The sequence below is a fragment of the Pan troglodytes genome, chromosome 16, assembly GCF_028858775.2.
Source record: "Pan troglodytes isolate AG18354 chromosome 16, NHGRI_mPanTro3-v2.0_pri, whole genome shotgun sequence".
Taxonomy (NCBI): domain Eukaryota; kingdom Metazoa; phylum Chordata; class Mammalia; order Primates; family Hominidae; genus Pan; species Pan troglodytes.
Genome location: NC_072414.2, coordinates 3570209 through 3590510, shown reverse-complemented (window position 1 = coordinate 3590510; position 20302 = coordinate 3570209).

Sequence of the window (20302 nt, the reverse complement as noted above, 5' to 3'; positions counted from 1 at the left end):
GGTGTACATATTTCCATGTTTATACTGATCGTGGTGTAGATATTTTCATGTTTATAGAGATGGCGGTGTAGATATTGCCTTATTTATAGAGATAGCGGTGTAGATATTTTCATGTTTCTACAGATGGCAGTGTAGATATTTCCATGTTTATACAGATGGCCGTGTAGATATTTCCATATTTATACAGATGTCTGTATAGATAGTTCCATGTGTATACAGATGGTATTGTAGCTATTTCCATGTTTATACAGATGGTGGTGTAGATATTTCCATGTTTATTCAGATGACTGTGTAGATATTTCCATGTTTTTTCCGATGGCAGTGTAGATACTTCAATGTTTATAGAGATGGCGCTGTAGACATTTCCATGTTTATACAGATAACGGTGGAGATATTTCCATGTTTACACAGAGAGCAGTGGAGATATTACCATGTTTATACACATAGCGGTGTACATATTTCCATGTTTATAGAGACAGCGGTGTAGGTATTTCCAGGTTTATACAGATAGCGGTGCAGATATTTCCATGTTTACACAGATGCCTATGCAGATATTTCCATATTTATACAGAGGGCTTTGTAGATATTTCTATGTCTATACAGATGGCAGTGTAGATTTTTACATGTTCCTACACATGACTGTGTAGGTATTTCCATGTTTATTACAGATGTCTTTGTAGATATTTCCATGTTTATAGAGATAGCGGTGCAGATATTTCCATGTTTATACAGATAGCGGTGTATATATTTCCATGTTTATACAGATCATGGTGTAGATATTTCCATGTTTATACAGATACCGGTGTAGATATATCCATGTTTATACAAACCGCAGTGTAGATATTTCCATGTTTATAGCGATAGCAGTGTAGATATTTCCATGTTTGTACAGATGGCGGTGTTGATGTTTCAATCTATACACAGATTGCCGTGTAGGTATTTCCATCTGTATACAGATGGCATTGTAGATATTTCCATCTTTATAGAGATGCTGGTGTAGATATTTCCATGTTTACACAGATGACTGTATAGGTTTTTCCATGTTTATACAGATGGCGGTGTAGATATTTCCATATTTATACACATAACGGTGTAGAAATTTCCATGTTTATACAGATAGCGGTGTAAATATTTCCATGTTTATACAGATCACGGTGTAGATATTTCCATGTTTATAGAGATTGTGGTGTAGATATTTCCATGTTTATGCAGATAGCGATGTAGATATTTCCATGTTTACAGACCACGGTGTAGATATTTCCATGTTTATACAGATAGTGATGCAGATATTTCCATTTTTGTACAGATGGCGGTGTTGATATTTCCGTATATACACAGATGACCGTGTAGATATTTCCATGTTTATACAGATGGCGGCGCAGATATTTCCATGGATATGTAGATGGCGGTGTAGATATTTCCATGTTTATACAGATAGCGGTGTTGTTATTTCCATGTTTATATAGATAGCGGTGTAGAGATTTCCATGTACGTACACATGGCTGTGTAGATATTTCCATGTTTATACAGATGGCGGTGTAGATATTTCCATGTTTATACAGATAACTTTGTAAGTATTTCCATCTTTATACAGATGGCGGAGTAGATATTTCGATGTTTATAGAGATAGCAGTGGAGATATTTCCATGTTTATACAGATAGCGGTGTAGATATTTCCATGTTTATACTGATCGTGGTGTAGACATTTCCATGTTTATAGAGATGGCGTTGTAGATATTTCCATTTTCATAGAGATAGCGGTGTTGATTTTTCCATGTTTATAGAGATAGCGGTGTGGATATTTCCATGTTTATACAGATAGGGATGTAGATATTTCCCTATTTATAGAGATGGTGGTGTAGATATTTCCATGTTTATACAGATCACGGTGTAGATATTTCCTTGTTTATACAAATAGCGGTGTAGTTATTTCCATGTTTATACAGATAGTGGTGTAGATATTTCCATGTATATACAGATGGCTGTGTAGATATTTCCATGTTTATACAGATGGCTGTGTAGATATTTCCATGTTTATACAGATGACTTTGTAGGTATTTCCATGTTTATACAGATGGCGGTGTAGATATTTCCATGTTTATGGAGATAACTGTGTAGATATTTCCATGTTTATACAGATAGCGGTGTAGATATGTCCATGTTTATACAGATCGCGGTGTAGATATTTCCATGTTTATACAGATCGCGGTGTAGATATTTCCATGTTTATACAGATAGCGGTGTAGATATTTCCATGTTTTTACAGATATCGGTGTAGATATTTCCTTGTTTACACAGATTGCGGTGTAGATATTTCCATCTTTCTACAGATGGCATTGTAGATATTTCCATGTTTATACAGATGACTGTATAGGTATTTCCATGTTTTTACAGATGGCGGTGCAGATATTTCCATGTCTATAGAGATAGCGGTGTAGAGATTTCCATGTTTGTACAGATGGCGGTGTTGATATTTCCGTCTATACACAGATGGACGTGTAGATATTTCCATGTTTATTCAGATGGCGGCGTAGATATTTCCAAGGACATTCAGATGGCGGTGTAGTTATTTCCATGTTTATACAGATAGCGGTGTAGGTATTTCCATGTTTACACAGATGGTGGTGTAGATATTTCCGTGTTTATACACATGGCGGAGTAGCTCCTTCCATCTTTATGGAGATGGCAGTGTAGATATTTTCATGTTCATAGAGATGGCGGTGTAGATATTTCCATATTTATAGAGATAGCGGTGTAGATATTTCCATCTTTCTACAGATGGCAGTGTAGATATTTCCATGTTTATACAGATGGCCGTGTAGATATTTCCATATTTATACAGATGTCTGTGTAGATATTTCCATGTGTATACAGATGGTATTGTAGCTATTTCCATGTTTATACAGATGGTGGTGTAGATATTTCCATGTTTATTCAGATGACTGTGTAGATATTTCCATGTTTTTACAGATGGCAGTGTAGATATTTCAATGTTTATATAGATGTCGCTGTTGATATTTCCATGTTTATACAGATAACGGTGGAGATATTTCCATGTTTATACAGAGAGCAGTGGAGATATTTCCATGTTTATACACATAGTGGTGTACATATTTCCAAGTTTATAGAGACAGCGGTGTAGGTATATCCATGTTTATACAGATAGCGGTGCAGATATTTCCATGTTTACACAGATGACTATGCAGATATTTCCATATTTATACAGAGGGCTGGGTAGATATTTCTATATTTATACAGATGGCAGTGTACATATTTAAATGTTCCTACACATGACTGTGTAGGTATTTCCATGTTTATACAGATGTCTTTGTAGTTATTTCCATGTTTATAGAGCTAGCAGTGCAGATATTTCCATGTTTATACAGTTAGCGGTGTATATATTTCCATGTTTATACAGATCATGGTGTAGATATTTCCATGTTTATACAGATACCGGTGTAGATATTTCCATGTTTATACAGACCGCAGTGAAGATATTTCCATGTTTATAGAGATAGCAGTGTAGAAATTTCCATGTTTGTACAGATGGCGGTGTTGATGTTTCCATCTATACACTGATTGCCGTGTAGGTATTTCCATGTGTATACAGATGGCATTGTAGATATTTCCATGTTTATACAGATGGTGGTGTAGATATTTCCATGTTTACACAGATGACTGTATAGGTATTTCCATGTTTATACCGATGGCGGTGTAGATATTTCCAAGTTTATAGAGATAGCGGTGTAGATATTTCCATATTTATACAGATAACGGTGTAGAAGTTTCCATGTTTATACAGATAGCGGTGTAAATATTTCCATGTTTATACAGATCACGGTGTAGATATTTCCATGTTTATAGAGATAGCGGTGTAGATATTTCCATGTTTATACCGATAGCGGTGTTGATATTTCCATGTTTATAGAGACCGCGGTGTAGATATTTCCATGTTCATACAGATAGCGGTGCAGATATTTCCATGTTTGTACAGATGGCGGTGTTGATATTTCCATCTATACACAGATGAGCGTGTAGACATTTCCATGTTTATACAGATGGCGGCACAGATATTTCCATGGATATGTAGATGGGGGTGCAGATATTTCCATGTTTATACAGATAGCGGTGTAGTTATTTCCATGTTTATATAGATAGCGGTGTGGATATTTCCATGTATGTACACATGGCTGTGTAGATATTTCCATGTTTATACAGATGGCGGTGTAGATATTTCCATGTTTATACAGATAACTTTGTAAGTATTTCCATGTTTATACAGATGGCGGTGTAGATATTTCGATGTTTATAGAGATAGCAGTGGAGATATTTCCATGTTTATACAGATAGCGGTGTAGATATTTCCATGTTTATACTGATCGTGGTGTAGACATTTCCATGTTTATAGTGATGGCGGTGTTGATATTTCCATGTTCATAGAGATAGCGGTGTTGATTTTTCCATGTTTATAGAGATAGCGGTGTGGATATTTCCATGTTTATACAGATAGGTGTGTAGATATTTCCCTGTTTATAGAGATGGCGGTGTAGATATTTCCATGTTTATAAAGATCACGGTGTAGATATTTCCTTGTTTATACAAATAGCGGTGTAGTTATTTCCGTGTTTATACAGATAGTGGTGTAGATATTTCCATGTATATACAGATGGCTGTGTAGATATTTCCATGTTTATACAGATGGCTGTGTAGATATTTCCATGTTTATACAGATGACTTTGTAGGTATTTCCATGTTTATACAGATGGTGGTGTAGATATTTCCATGTTTATAGAGATAACTGTGTAGATATTTCCATGTTTATACAGATAGCGGTGTAGATATTTCCATGTTTATACAGATCGCGGGGTAGATATTTCCATGTTTATACAGATCGCGGTGTAGATATTTCCATGTTTATACAGATAGCGGTGTAGATATTTCCATGTTTTTCCAGATATCCGTGTAGATATTTCCATGTTTACACAGACTGCGGTGTAGATATTTCCATCTTTCTACAGATGGCATTGTAGATATTTCCATGTTTATACAGATGACAGTATAGGTATTTCCATGTTTTTACAGATGGCGGTGCAGATATTTCCATGTCTATAGAGATAGCGGTGTAGAGATTTCCATGTTTGTACAGATGGCGGTGTTGATATTTCCATCTATACACAGATGGCCGTGTAGATATTTCCATGTTTATTCAGATGGTGGCGTAGATATTTCCAAGGACATGCAGATGGCGGTGTAGTTATTTCCATGTTTATACAGATAGCGGTGTAGGTATTTCCATGTTTACACAGATGGTGGTGTAGATATTTCCGTGTTTATACACATGGCGGAGTAGATACTTCCATCTTTATGGAGATGGCAATGTAGATATTTTCATGTTCATAGAGATGGCGGTGTAGATATTTCCATATTTATAGAGATAGCGGTGTAGAGATTTCCATCTTTCTACAGATGGCAGTGTAGATATTTCCATGTTTATACAGATGGCCGTGTAGATATTTCCATATTTATACAGATGTCTGTGTAGATATTTCCATGTGTATACAGGTGGTATTGTAGCTATTTCCATGTTTATACAGATGGTGGTGTAGATATTTCCATGTTTATTCGGATGACTGTGTAGATATTTCCATGTTTTTACAGATGGCAGTGTAGATATTTCAATGTTTATATAGATGGCGCTGTTGATATTTCCATGTTTATACAGATAACGGTGGAGAGATTTCCATGTTTATACAGAGAGCAGTGGAGATATTTCCATGTTTATACACATAGCGGTGTACATATTTCCATGTTTATAGAGACAGCGGTGTAGGTATTTCCATGTTTATACAGATAGCGGTGCAGATATTTCCATGTTTACACAGATGCCTATGCAGATATTTCCATATTTACACAGAGGGCTGTATAGATATTTCTATATTTATACAGATGGCAGTGTAGATATTTAAATGTTCCTACACATGACTGTGTAGGTATTTCCATGTTTATACAGATGTCTTTGTAGTTATTTCCATGTTTATAGAGATAGCGGTGCAGATATTTCCATGTTTATACAGATAGCGGTGTATATATTTCCGTGTTTATACAGATCATGGTGTAGATATTTCCATGTTTGTACAGATACCGGTGTAGATATTTCCATGTTTATACAGACCTCAGTGTAGATATTTCCATGTTTATAGAGATAGCAGTGTAGATATTTCCATGTGTGTACAGATGGCGGTGTTGATGTTTCCATCTATAAACTGATTGCCGTGTAGGTATTTCCATGTGTATACAGATGGCATTGTAGATATTTCCATGTTTATACAGATGGTGGTGTAGATATTTCCATGTTTACACAGATGACTGTAAAGGTACTTCCATGTTTATACAGATGGCGGTGTAGATTTTTTGAAGTTTATAGAGATAGTGGTGTAGATATTTCCATATTTATACTGATAACGGTGTAGAAGTTTCCATGTTTATACAGATAGCATTGTAAATATTTCCATGTTTATATAGATCACGGTGTAGATATTTCCGTATTTAAAGAGATAGCGGTGTAGATATTTCCATGTTTACACCGATAGCAGTGTTGATATTTCCATGTTTATACAGACCGCGGTGTAGATATTTCCATGTTTATACAGATAGCGGTGCAGATATTTCCATGTTTGTACAGATTGCGGTGTTGATATTTCCATCTATACACAGATGACCGTGTAGATATTTCCATGTTTATACAGATGGCGGCGCAGATATTTCCATGGATATGTAGATGGTGGTGTAGATATTTCCATGTTTATACAGATAACGGTGTAGTTATTTCCATGTTTATATAGATAGCGGTGTAGATATTTCCATGTATGTACACATGGCTGTGTAGATATTTCCATGTTTATACAGATGGCGGTGTACATATTTCTATGTTTATACAGATAACTTTGTAAGTATTTCCATGTTTACACAGATGGCGGTGTAGATATTTCGATGTTAATAGAGATAGCAGTGGAGATATTTCCATGTTTATACAGATAGCGGTGTAGATATTTCCATGTTTATACTGATCGTGGTGTAGACATTTCCATGTTTATAGAGATGGCGGTGTAGATATTTCCATGTTCATAGAGATAGCGGTGTTGATTTTTCCATGTTTATAGAGATAGCGGTGTGGATATTTCCATGTTTATACAGATAGGGATGAAGATATTTCCCTGTTTATAGAGATGGCGGTGTAGATATTTCCATGTTTATACAGAACACGGTGTAGATATTTCCTTGTTTATACAAATAGCGGTGTCGTTATTTCCATGTTTATACAGATAGTGGTGTAGATATTTCCATGTATATACAGATGGCTGTGTAGATATTTCCATGTTTATACAGATGGCTGTGTAGATATTTCCATGTTTATACAGATGACTTTGTAGGTATTTCCATGTTTATACAGATGGCGGTGTAGATATTTCCATGTTTATGGAGATAACTGTGTAGATATTTCCATGTTTATACAGATAGCGGTGTAGATATTTCCATGTTTATACAGATCGCGGTGTAGATATTTCCATGTTTTTACAGATATCGTGCAGATATTTCCTTGTTTACATAGATTGCGGTGTAGATATTTCCATCTTTCTACAGATGGCATTGTAGATATTTCCATGTTTATACAGATGAGTGTATAGGTATTTCCATGTTTTTTCAGATGGCGGTGCAGATATTTCCATGTCTATAGAGATAGCGGTGTAGAGATTTCCATGTTTGTACAGATGGCGGTGTTGATATTTCCATCTATACACAGATGGCCGTGTAGATATTTCCATGTTTATTCAGATGGTGGCGTAGATATTTCCAAGGACATGCAGATGGCGGTGTAGTTATTTCCATGTTTATTCAGATAGCGGTGTAGGTATTTCCATGTTTACACCGATGGTGGTGTAGATATTTCCGTGTTTATACACATGGCGGAGTAGATACTTCCATCTTTATGGAGATGGCAATGTAGATATTTTCATGTTCATAGAGATGGCGGTGTAGATATTTCCATATTTATAGAGATAGCGGTGTAGATATTTCCATCTTTCTACAGATGGCAGTGTAGATATTTCCATGTTTATACAGATGGCCGTGTAGATATTTCCATATTTATACAGATGTCTGTGTAGATATTTCCATGTGTATACAGATGGTATTGTAGCTATTTCCATGTTTATACAGATGGTGGTGTAGATATTTCCATGTTTATTCGGATGACTGTGTAGATATTTCCATGTTTTTACAGATGGCAGTGTAGATATTTCAATGTTTATATAGATGGCGCTGTTGATATTTCCATGTTTATACAGATAACGGTGGAGAGATTTCCATGTTTATACAGAGAGCAGTGGAGATATTTCCATGTTTATACACATAGCGGTGTACATATTTCCATGTTTATAGAGACAGCGGTGTAGGTATTTCCATGTTTATACAGATAGCGGTGCAGATATTTCCATGTTTACACAGATGCCTATGCAGATATTTCCATATTTACACAGAGGGCTGTATAGATATTTCTATATTTATACAGATGGCAGTGTAGATATTTAAATGTTCCTACACATGACTGTGTAGGTATTTCCATGTTTATACAGATGTCTTTGTAGTTATTTCCATGTTTATAGAGATAGCGGTGCAGATATTTCCATGTTTATACAGATAGCGGTGTATATATTTCCGTGTTTATACAGATCATGGTGTAGATATTTCCATGTTTATACAGATACCGTTGTAGATATTTCCATGTTTATACAGACCGCAGTGTAGATATTTCCATGTTTATAGAGATAGCAGTGTAGATATTTCCATGTGTGTACAGATGGCGGTGTTGATGTTTCCATCTATACACTGATTGCCGTGTAGGTATTTCCATGTGTATACAGATGGCATTGTAGATATTTCCATGTTTATACAGATGGTGGTGTAGATATTTCCATGTTTACACAGATGACTGTAAAGGTATTTCCATGTTTATACAGATGGCGGTGTAGATATTTTGAAGTTTATAGAGATAGCGGTGTAGATATTTCCATATTTATACTGATAACGGTGTAGAAGTTTCCATGTTTATACAGATAGCAGTGTAAATATTTCCATGTTTATATAGATCACGGTGTAGATATTTCCGTATTTAAAGAGATAGCGGTGTAGATATTTCCATGTTTACACCGATAGCAGTGTTGATATTTCCATGTTTATACAGACCGCGGTGTAGATATTTCCATGTTTATACAGATAGCGGTGCAGATATTTCCATGTTTGTACAGATGGCGGTGTTGATATTTCCATGTATACACAGATGACCGTGTAGATATTTCCATGTTTATACAGATGGCGGTGCAGATATTTCCATGGATATGTAGATGGTGGTGTAGATATTTCCATGTTTATACAGATAACGGTGTAGTTATTTCCATGTTTATATAGATAGCGGTGTAGATATTTCCATGTATGTACACATGGCTGTGTAGATATTTCCATGTTTATACAGATGGCGGTGTACATATTTCTATGTTTATACAGATAACTTTGTAAGTATTTCCATGTTTACACAGATGGCGGTGTAGATATTTCGATGTTAATAGAGATAGCAGTGGAGATATTTCCATGTTTATACAGATAGCGGTGTAGATATTTCCATGTTTATACTGATCGTGGTGTAGACATTTCCATGTTTATAGAGATGGCGGTGTAGATATTTCCATGTTCATAGAGATAGCGGTGTTGATTTTTCCATGTTTATAGAGATAGCGGTGTGGATATTTCCATGTTTATACAGATAGGGATGAAGATATTTCCCTCTTTATAGAGATGGTGGTGTAGATATTTCCATGTTTATACAGATCACGGTGTAGATATTTCCTTGTTTATACAAATAGCGGTGTCGTTATTTCCATGTTTATACAGATAGTGGTGTAGATATTTCCATGTATATACAGATGGCTGTGTAGATATTTCCATGTTTATACAGATGGCTGTGTAGATATTTCCATGTTTATACAGATGACTTTGTAGGTATTTCCATGTTTATACAGATGGCAGTGTAGGTATTTCCATGTTTATGGAGATAACTGTGTAGATATTTCCATGTTTATACAGATAGCGGTGTAGATATTTCCATGTTTATACAGATCGCGGTGTAGATATTTCCATGTTTTTACAGATATCGGTGCAGATATTTCCTTGTTTACATAGATTGCGGTGTAGATATTTCCATCTGTCTACAGATGGCATTGTAGATATTTCCATGTTTATACAGATGAGTGTATAGGTATTTCCATGTTTTTTCAGATGGCGGTGCAGATATTTCCATGTCTATAGAGATAGCGGTGTAGATATTTCCATGTTTGTACAGATGGCGGTGTTGATATTTCCATCTATACACAGATGGCCGTGTAGATATTTCCATGTTTATTCAGATGGTGGCGTAGATATTTCCAAGGACATGCAGATGGCGGTGTAGTTATTTCCATGTTTATTCAGATAGCGGTGTAGGTATTTCCATGTTTACACCGATGGTGGCGTAGATATTTCCGTGTTTATACACAGGGCGGAGTAGATACTTCCATCTTTATGGAGATGGCAGTGTAGATATTTTCATGTTCATAGAGATGGCGGTGTAGATATTTCCATATTTATAGAGATAGCGGTGTAGATATTTCCATCTTTCTACAGATGGCAGTATAGATATTTCCATGTTTATACAGATGGCGGTGTAGATATTTCCATATTTATACAGATGTCTGTGTAGATATTTCCATGTGTAAACAGACGGTTTTATAGCTATTTATGTTTATACAGATGGTGGTGTAGATATTTCCATGTTTATTCAGATGAATGTGTAGATATTTCCATGTTTTTACAGATGGCAGTGTAGCTATTTCAATGTTTATATAGATGGCGCTGTTGATATTTCCATGTTTATACAGATAACGGTGGAGATAATTCCATGTTTATACAGAGAGCAGTGGAGATATTTCCATGTTTATACACATAGCGGTGTACATATTTCCATGTTTATAGAGACAGCGGTGTAGGTATTTCCATGTTTATACAGATAGCGGTGCAGATATTTCCATGTTTACACAGATGCCTATGCAGATATTTCCATATTTACACAGAGGGCTGTGTAGATATTTCTATATTTATACAGATGGCAGTGTAGATATTTAAATGTTCCTACACATGACTGTGTAAGTATTTCCATGTTTATACAGATGTCTTTGTAGTTATTTCCATGTTTATAGAGATAGCAGTGCAGATATTCCCATGTTTATACAGATAGCGGTGTAGATATTTCCATGTTTATACAGACCGCAGTGTAGATATTTCCATGTTTATAGAGATAGCAGTGTAGACATTTCCATGTTTGTACCCATGGCGGTGTTGATGTTTCCATCTATACACTGATTGCCGTGTAGGTATTTCCATGAGTATACAGATGGCATTGTAGATATTTCCATGTTTATACAGATGGTGGTTTAGATATTTCCATGTTTACACAGATGACTGTATAGGTATTTCCATTTTTATGCAGATGGCGGTGTAGATATTTCCAAGTTTATGGAGATAGCGGTGTAGATATTTCCATATTTATACAGATAACGGTGTAGAAGTTTCCATGTTTATACAGATAGTGGTGTAAATATTTCCATGTTTATACAGATCACGGTGTAGATATTTCCACGTTTATAGAGATAGCGGTGTAGATAGTTCCATGTTTATACTGATAGCGTTGTTGATATTTCCATGTTTATACAGACCACGGTGTAGATATTTCCATATTTATAGAGATAGCGGTGTAGATATTTCCATCTTTCTACAGATGGCAGTGTCGATATTTCCATGTTTATACAGATGGCGGTGTAGATATTTCCATATTTATACAGATGTCTGTGTAGATATTTCCATGTGTAAACAGATGGTATTGTAGCTATTTATGTTTATACAGATGGTGGTGTAGATATTTCCATGTTTATTCAGATGAATGTGTAGATATTTCCATGTTTTTACAGATGGCAGTGTAGCTATTTCAATGTTTATATAGATGGCTCTGTTGATATTTCCATGTTTATACAGATAACGGTGGAGATATTTCCATGTTTATACAGAGAGCAGTGGAGATATTTCCATGTTTTTACACATAGCGGTGTACATATTTCCATGTTTATAGAGACAGCGGTGTAGGTATTTCCATGTTTATACAGATAGCGGTGCAGATATTTCCATGTTTACACAGATGCCTATGCAGATATTTCCATATTTACACAGAGGGCTGTGTAGATATTTCTATATTTATACAGATGGCAGTGTAGATATTTAAATGTTCCTACACATGACTGTGCAAGTATTTCCATGTTTATACAGATGTCTTTGTAGTTATTTCCATGTTTATAGAGATAGCAGTGCAGATATTTCCATGTTTATACAGATAGCGGTGTATATATTTCCATGTTTTTACAGATCATGGTGTAGATATTTCCATGTTTACACTGATACCGGTGTAGATATTTCGATGTTTATACAGACAGCAGTGTAGATATTTCCATGTTTATAGAGATAGCAGTGTAGATATTTCCATGTTTGTACAGGTGGCGGTGTTGATGTTTCCATCTATACACTGATTGCCGTGTAGGTATTTCAATGTGTATACAGATGGCATTGTAGATATTTCCATGTTTATACAGATGGTGGTGTAGATATTTCCATGTTTACACAGATGACTGTATAGGTATTTCCATGTTTATACAGATGGCGGTGTAGATATTTCCAAGTTTATAAAGATAGCGGTGTAGATATTTCCATATTTATACAGATAACGGTGTAGAAGTTTCCATGTTTATACAGATAGCAGTGTAAATATTTCCATGTTTATACAGAACACGGTGTAGATATTTCCATGTTTATAGAGATAGCGGTGTAGATATTTCCATGTTTATACCGATAGCGTTGTTGATATTTCCATGTTTATACAGACCGCGGTGTAGATATTTCCATGTTTATACAGATAGCGGTGTAGATATTTCCATGTTTGTACAGATGGCGGTGTTGATATTTCCATCTATACACAGATGACCGTGTAGATATTTCCATGTTTATACAGACGGCGGCGCAGATATTTCCCTGGATATGTAGATGGCGGTGTAGATATTTCCATGTTTACACAGATAGCGGTGTAGTTATTTCCATGTTTATATAGATAGCGGTGTTGATATTTCCATGTATGTACACATGGCTGTGTAGATATTTGCATGTTTATACAGATGGCGGTGTAGATATTTCCACGTTTATACAGATAACTTTGCAAGTATTTCCATGTTTATACAGATGGCGGTGTAGATATTTCGATGTTTATAGAGATAGCAGTGGAGATATTTCCATGTTTATACAGATAGCGGTGTAGATATTTCCATGTTTATACTGATCGTGGTGTAGACATTTCCATGTTTATAGAGATGGCGGTGTAGATATTTCCATGTTCATAGAGATAGCGGTGTTGATTTTTCCATGTTTATAGAGATAGCGGTGTGGATATTTCCATGTTTATACAGATAGGGGTGTAGATATTTCCCTGTTTATAGAGATGGCGGTGTAGATATTTCCATGTTTATACAGATCACGGTGTAGATATTTCCTTATTTATACAAATAGCGGTGTAGATATTTCCATGTTTATACAGATAGTGGTGTAGATATTTCCATGTATATACAGATGGCTGTGTAGATATTTCCATGTTTATACAGATGGCTGTGTAGATATTTCCATGTTTATACAGATGACTTTGTAGGTATTTCCATGTTTATACAGATGGCGGTGTAGATATTTCCAGGTTTATACAGATAACTGTGTAGATATTTCCATGTTTATACAGATCGCGGTGTAGATATTTCCATGTTTATACAGATCGCGGTGTAGATATTTCCATGTTTATACAGATCGCGGTGTAGATATTTCCATGTTTTTACAGATATCGGTGTAGATATTTCCATCTTTACACAGATTGCGGTGTAGATATTTCCATCTTTCTACAGATGGCATTGTAGATATTTCCATGTTTATACAGATGACTGTATAGATATTTCCATGTTTTTACAGATGGCGGTGCAGATATTTCCATGTCTATAGAGATAGCGGTGTAGATATTTCCATGTTTGTACAGATGGTGGTGTTGATATTTCCATCTATACACAGATGGCCGTGCAGATATTTCCATGTTTATTCAGATGGCGGCGTAGATATTTCCAAGGACATGCAGATGGTGGTGTAGTTATTTCCATGTTTATACAGATAGCGGTGTAGGTATTTCCATGTTTACACAGATGGTGGTGTAGATATTTCCGTGTTTATACACATGGCGGAGTAGATACTTCCATCTTTATGGAAATGGCAGTGTAGATATTTTCGTGTTCATAGAGATGGCGGTGTAGATATTTCCATATTTATAGAGATAGCGGTGTAGATATTTCCATCTTTCTACAGATGGCAGTGTAGATATTTCCATGTTTATACAGATGGCCGTGTAGATATTTCCATATTTATACAGATGTCTGTGTAGATATTTCCATGTGTATACAGATGGTATTGTAGCTATTTCCATGTTTATACAGATGGTGGTGTAGAAATTTCCATGTTTATTCAGATGACTGTGTAGATATTTCCATGTTTTTACAGATGGCAGTGTAGATATTTCAATGTTTATATAGATTGCGCTTTTGATATTTCCATGTTTATACAGATAACGGTGGAGATATTTCCATGTTTATACAGAGAGCAGTGGAGATATTTCCATGTTTATACACATAGCGGTGTACCTATTTCCATGTTTATAGAGACAGCGGTGTAGGTATTTCCACGTTTATACAGATAGCGGTGCAGGTATTTCCATGTTTACACAGATGCCTATGCAGATATTTCCATATTTATACAGAGGGCTGTGTAGATATTTCTATATTTATACAGATGTCAGCGTAGATATTTAAATGTTCCTACACATGACTGTGTAGGTATTTCCATGTTTATACAGATGTCTTTGTAGTTATTTCCATGTTTATAGAGATAGCGGTGCAGATATTTCCATGTTTATACAGATAGCGGTGTATATATTTCCATGTTTATACAGATCATGGTGTAGATATTTCCATGTTTATACAGATACCGGTGTAGATATTTCCATGTTTATACAGACCGCAGTGTAGATATTTCCATGTTTATAGAGATAGCAGTGTAGATATTTCCATGTTTGTACAGATGGCGGTGTTGATGTTTCCATCTATACACTGATTGCCGTGTAGGTATTTCCATGTGTATACAGATGGCATTGTAGATATTTCCATGTTTATACAGATGGTGGTGTAGATATTTCCATGTTTAAACAGATGACTGTATAGGTATTTCCTTGTTTATAAAGTTGGCGGTGTAGATATTTCCAAGTTTATAGAGATAGCGGTGTAGATATTTCCATATTTATACAGATAACGGTGTAGAAGTTTCCATGTTTATACAGACCGCGGTGTAGATATTTCCATGTTTATACAGATAGCGGTGCTGATATTTCCATGTTTGTACAGATGGTGGTGTTGATATTTCCATCTATACTCAGATGACCGTGTAGATATTTCCATGTTTATACAGATGGCGGCGCAGACATTTCCATGGATATGTAGATGGCAGTGTTGATATTTCCATGTTTATACAGATAGCGGTGTAGTTATTTCCATGTTTATATAGATAGCAGTGTAGATATTTCCATGTATGTACACATGGCTGTGTAGATATTTCCATGTTTATACAGATGGCGGTGTAGATATTTCTATGTTTATACAGATAACTTTGTAAGTATTTCCATGTTTATACAGATAACTTTGTAAGTATTTCCATGTTTATACAGATGGCGGTGTAGATATTTTGATGTTCATAGAGATAGCATTGGAGATATTTCCATGTTTATACAGATAGCGGTGTAGATATTTCCATATTTATACTGATCGTGGTGTAGACATTTCCATGTTTATAGAGATGGCGGTGTAGATATTTCCATGTTCATAGAGATAGCGGTGTTGATTTTTCCATGTTTATAGAGATAGCGGTGTGGATATTTCCATGTTTATACAGATAGGGGTGTAGATATTTCCCTGTTTATAGAGAGGGCGGCGTAGATATTTCCATGTTTATACAGATCACGGTGTAGATGTTTCCTTGTTTATACAAATAGCGGTGTAGTTATTTCCATGTTTATACAGATAGTGGTGTAGATATTTCCATGTATATACAGAGGGCTGTGTAGATATTTCCATGTTTATACAGACGGCTGTGTAGATATTTCCATGTTTATACAGACGACTTTGTAGGTATTTCAATGTTTATACAGATGACGGTGTAGATATTTCCATTTTTATACAGATAACTGTGTAGATATTTCCATGTTTATACAGATTGCGGTGTAGATATTTCCATGTTTATACAGATCGCGGTGTAGATATTTCCATGTTTATACAGATGGCGGTGTAGATATTTCCATGTTTATACAGATAGCGGTGTAGATATTTCCATGTTTTTACAGATATCGGTGTAGATATTTCCATGTTTACACCGATTGCGGTGTAGATATTTCCATCTTTCTACAGATGGCATTGTAGATATTTCCATGTTTATACAGATGACTGTATAGGTATTTCCATGTTTTTACAGATGGCGGTGCAGATATTTCCATATCTACAGAGATAGCGGTGTAGATATTTCCATGTTTGTACAGATGGCGGTGTTGATATTTCCATCTATACACAGATGGCCGTGTTGATATTTCCATGTTTATTCAGATAACGGTGTAGATATTTCCATGTTTATACAGACCGCAGTGTAGATATTTCCATGTTTATAGAGATAGCAGTGTAGATATTTCCATGTTTGTACAGATGGCGGTGTTGATGTTTCCATCTATACACTGATTGCCGTGTAGGTATTTCCATGTGTATACAGATGGGATTGTAGATATTTCCATGTTTATGCTGATGGTGGTGTAGATATTTCCATGTTTACACAGATGACTGTATAGGTATTTCCATGTTTATACAGATGGCGGTGTAGATATTTCCAAGTTTATAGGGATAGCGGTGTAGATATTTCCATATTTATACAGATAACGGTGTAGAAGTTTCCATGTTTATACAGATATCGGTGTAAATATTTCCATGTTTATACAGATCACGGTGTAGATATTTCCATGTTCATAGAGATAGCGGTGTAGATATTTCCAGGTTTATACCGATAGCGGTGTTGATATTTCCATGTTTATACAAATAGCGGTGCAGATATTTCCATGTTTGTACAGATGGCGGTGTTGATATTTCCATCTATACACAGATGACCGTGTAGATAATTTCATCTTTATACAGATGGCGGCGCAGATATTTCCATGGATATGTAAATGGCTGTGTAGATATTTCCATGTTTATCCAGATGACTTTGTAGGTATTTCCATGTTTATACAGATGGCGGTGTAGATATTTCCATGTTTATAGAGATAACTGTGTAGACATTTCCATGTTTATACAGATAGCGGTGTAGATATTTCCATGTTTATACAGATCACGGTGTAGATATTTCCATGTTTATACAGATGGCTGTGTAGATATTTCCATGTTTATACAGATGACTTTGTAGGTATTTCCATGTTTATACAGATGGCGGTGTAGATATTTCCATGTTTATAGAGATAACTGTGTAGACATTTCCATGTTTATACAGATAGCGGTGTAGATATTTCCATGTTTATACAGATCGCGGTGTAGATATTTCCATGTTTATACAGATCGCGGTGTAGATATTTCCATGTTTATACAGATAGCGGTGTAGATATTTCCATGTTTTTCCAGATATCGGTGTAGATATTTCCATGTTTACACAGATTGCGGTGTAGATATTTCCATCTTTCTACAGATGGCATTGTAGATATTTTCATGTTTATACAGATGACTGTATAGGTATTTCCATGTTTTTACAGAGGGGGTTGCAGATATTTCCATGTCTATAGAGATAGCTGTGTAGATATTTCCATGTTTGTACAGTTGGCGGTGTTGATATTTCCATCTATACACAGATGGCCGTGTAGATATTTCCATGTTTATTCAGATGGCGGCGTCGATATTTCCAAGGACATGCAGATGGTGGTGTAGTTATTTCCATGTTTATACAGATAGCGGTGTAGGTATTTCCATGTTTACAGAGATGGTGGTGTAGATATTTCCGTGTTTATACACATGGCGGAGTAGATACTTCCATCTTTATGGAAATGGCAGTGTAGATATTTTCGTGTTCATAGAGATGGCGGTGTAGATATTTCCATATTTATAGAGATAGCGGTGTAGATATTTCCATCTTTCTACATATGGCAGTGTAGATATTTCCATGTTTATACAGATGGCCGTGTAGATATTTCCATATTTATACAGATGTCTGTGTAGATATTTCCATGTGTATACAGATGGTATTGTAGCTATTTCCATGTTTATACAGATGGTGGTGTAGATATTTCCATGTTTATTCAGATGAATGTGTAGATATTTCCATGTTTTTACAGATGGCAGTGTAGATATTTCAATGTTTATATAGATGGCGCTGTTGATATTTCCATGTTTATACAGATAACGGTGGAGATATTTCCATGTTTATACAGAGAGCAGTGGAGATATTTCCATGTTTATACACATAGCAGTGTACATATTTCCATGTTTATAGAGACAGCGTTGTAGGTATTTCCATGTTTATACAGATAGCGGTGCAGGTATTTCCATGTTTACATAGATGCCTATGCAGATATTTCCATATTTATACAGAGGGCTGTGTAGATATTTCTATATTTATACAGATGTCAGTGTAGATATTTAAATGTTCCTACACATGACTGTGTAGGTATTTCCATGTTTATACAGATGTCTTTGAAGTTATTTCCATGTTTATAGAGATAGCGGTGCAGATAATTCCATGTTTATACAGATAGCGATGTATATATTTCCATGTTTATACAGATCATGGTGTAGATATTTCCATGTTTATACAGATACCGGTGTAGATATTTCCATGTTTATACAGACCGCAGTGTAGATATTTCCATGTTTATAGAGATAGCAGTGTAGATATTTCCATGTTTGTACAGATGGCGGTGTTGATGTTTCCATCTATACACTGATTTCCGTGTAGGTATTTCCATGTGTATACAGATGGCATTGTAGATATTTCCATGTTTATACAGATGGTGGTGTAGATATTTCCATGTTTAAACAGATGACTGTATAGGTATTTCCTTGTTTATACAGTTGGCGGTGTAGATATTTCCAAGTTTATAGAGATAGCGGTGTAGATATTTCCATATTTATACAGATAACGGTGTAGAAGTTTCCATGTTTATACAGATAGCGGTGTAAATATTTCCATGTTTATACAGATCACGGTGTAGATATTTCCATGTTTATAGAGATAGCAGTGTAGATATTTCCATGTTTATACCGATAGCGGTGTTGATATTTCCATGTTTATACAGACTGCGGTGTAGATATTTCCATGTTTATACAGATAGCGGTGCTGATATTTCCATGTTTGTACAGATGGCAGTGTTGTTATTTCCATCTATACACAGATGACCGTGTAGATATTTCCATGTTTATACAGATGGCGGCGCAGACATTTCCATGGATATGTAGATGTCAGTGTTGATATTTCCATGTTTATACAGATAGCGGTGTAGTTATTTCCATGTTTATATAGATAGCAGTGTAGATATTTCCATGTATCTACACATGGCTGTGTAGATATTTCCATGTTTATACAGATGGCGGTGTAGATATTTCCATGTTTATACAGATAACTTTGTAAGTATTTCCATGTTTATACAGATAACTTTGTAAGTATTTCCATGTTTATACAGATGGTGGTGTAGATATTTTGATGTTCATAGAGATAGCATTGGAGATATTTCCATGTTTATACAGATAGCGGTGTAGATATTTCCATATTTATACTGATCGTGGTGTAGACATTTCCATGTTTATAGAGATGGCGGTGTAGATATTTCCATGTTCATAGAGATAGCGGTGTTGATTTTTCCATGTTTATAGAGATAGCGGTGTGGATATTTCCATGTTTATACAGATAGGGGTGTAGATATTTCCCTGTTTATAGAGAGAGCGGCGTAGATATTTCCATGTTTATACAGATCACGGTGTAGATATTTCCTTGTTTATACAAATAGCGGTGTAGTTATTTCCATGTT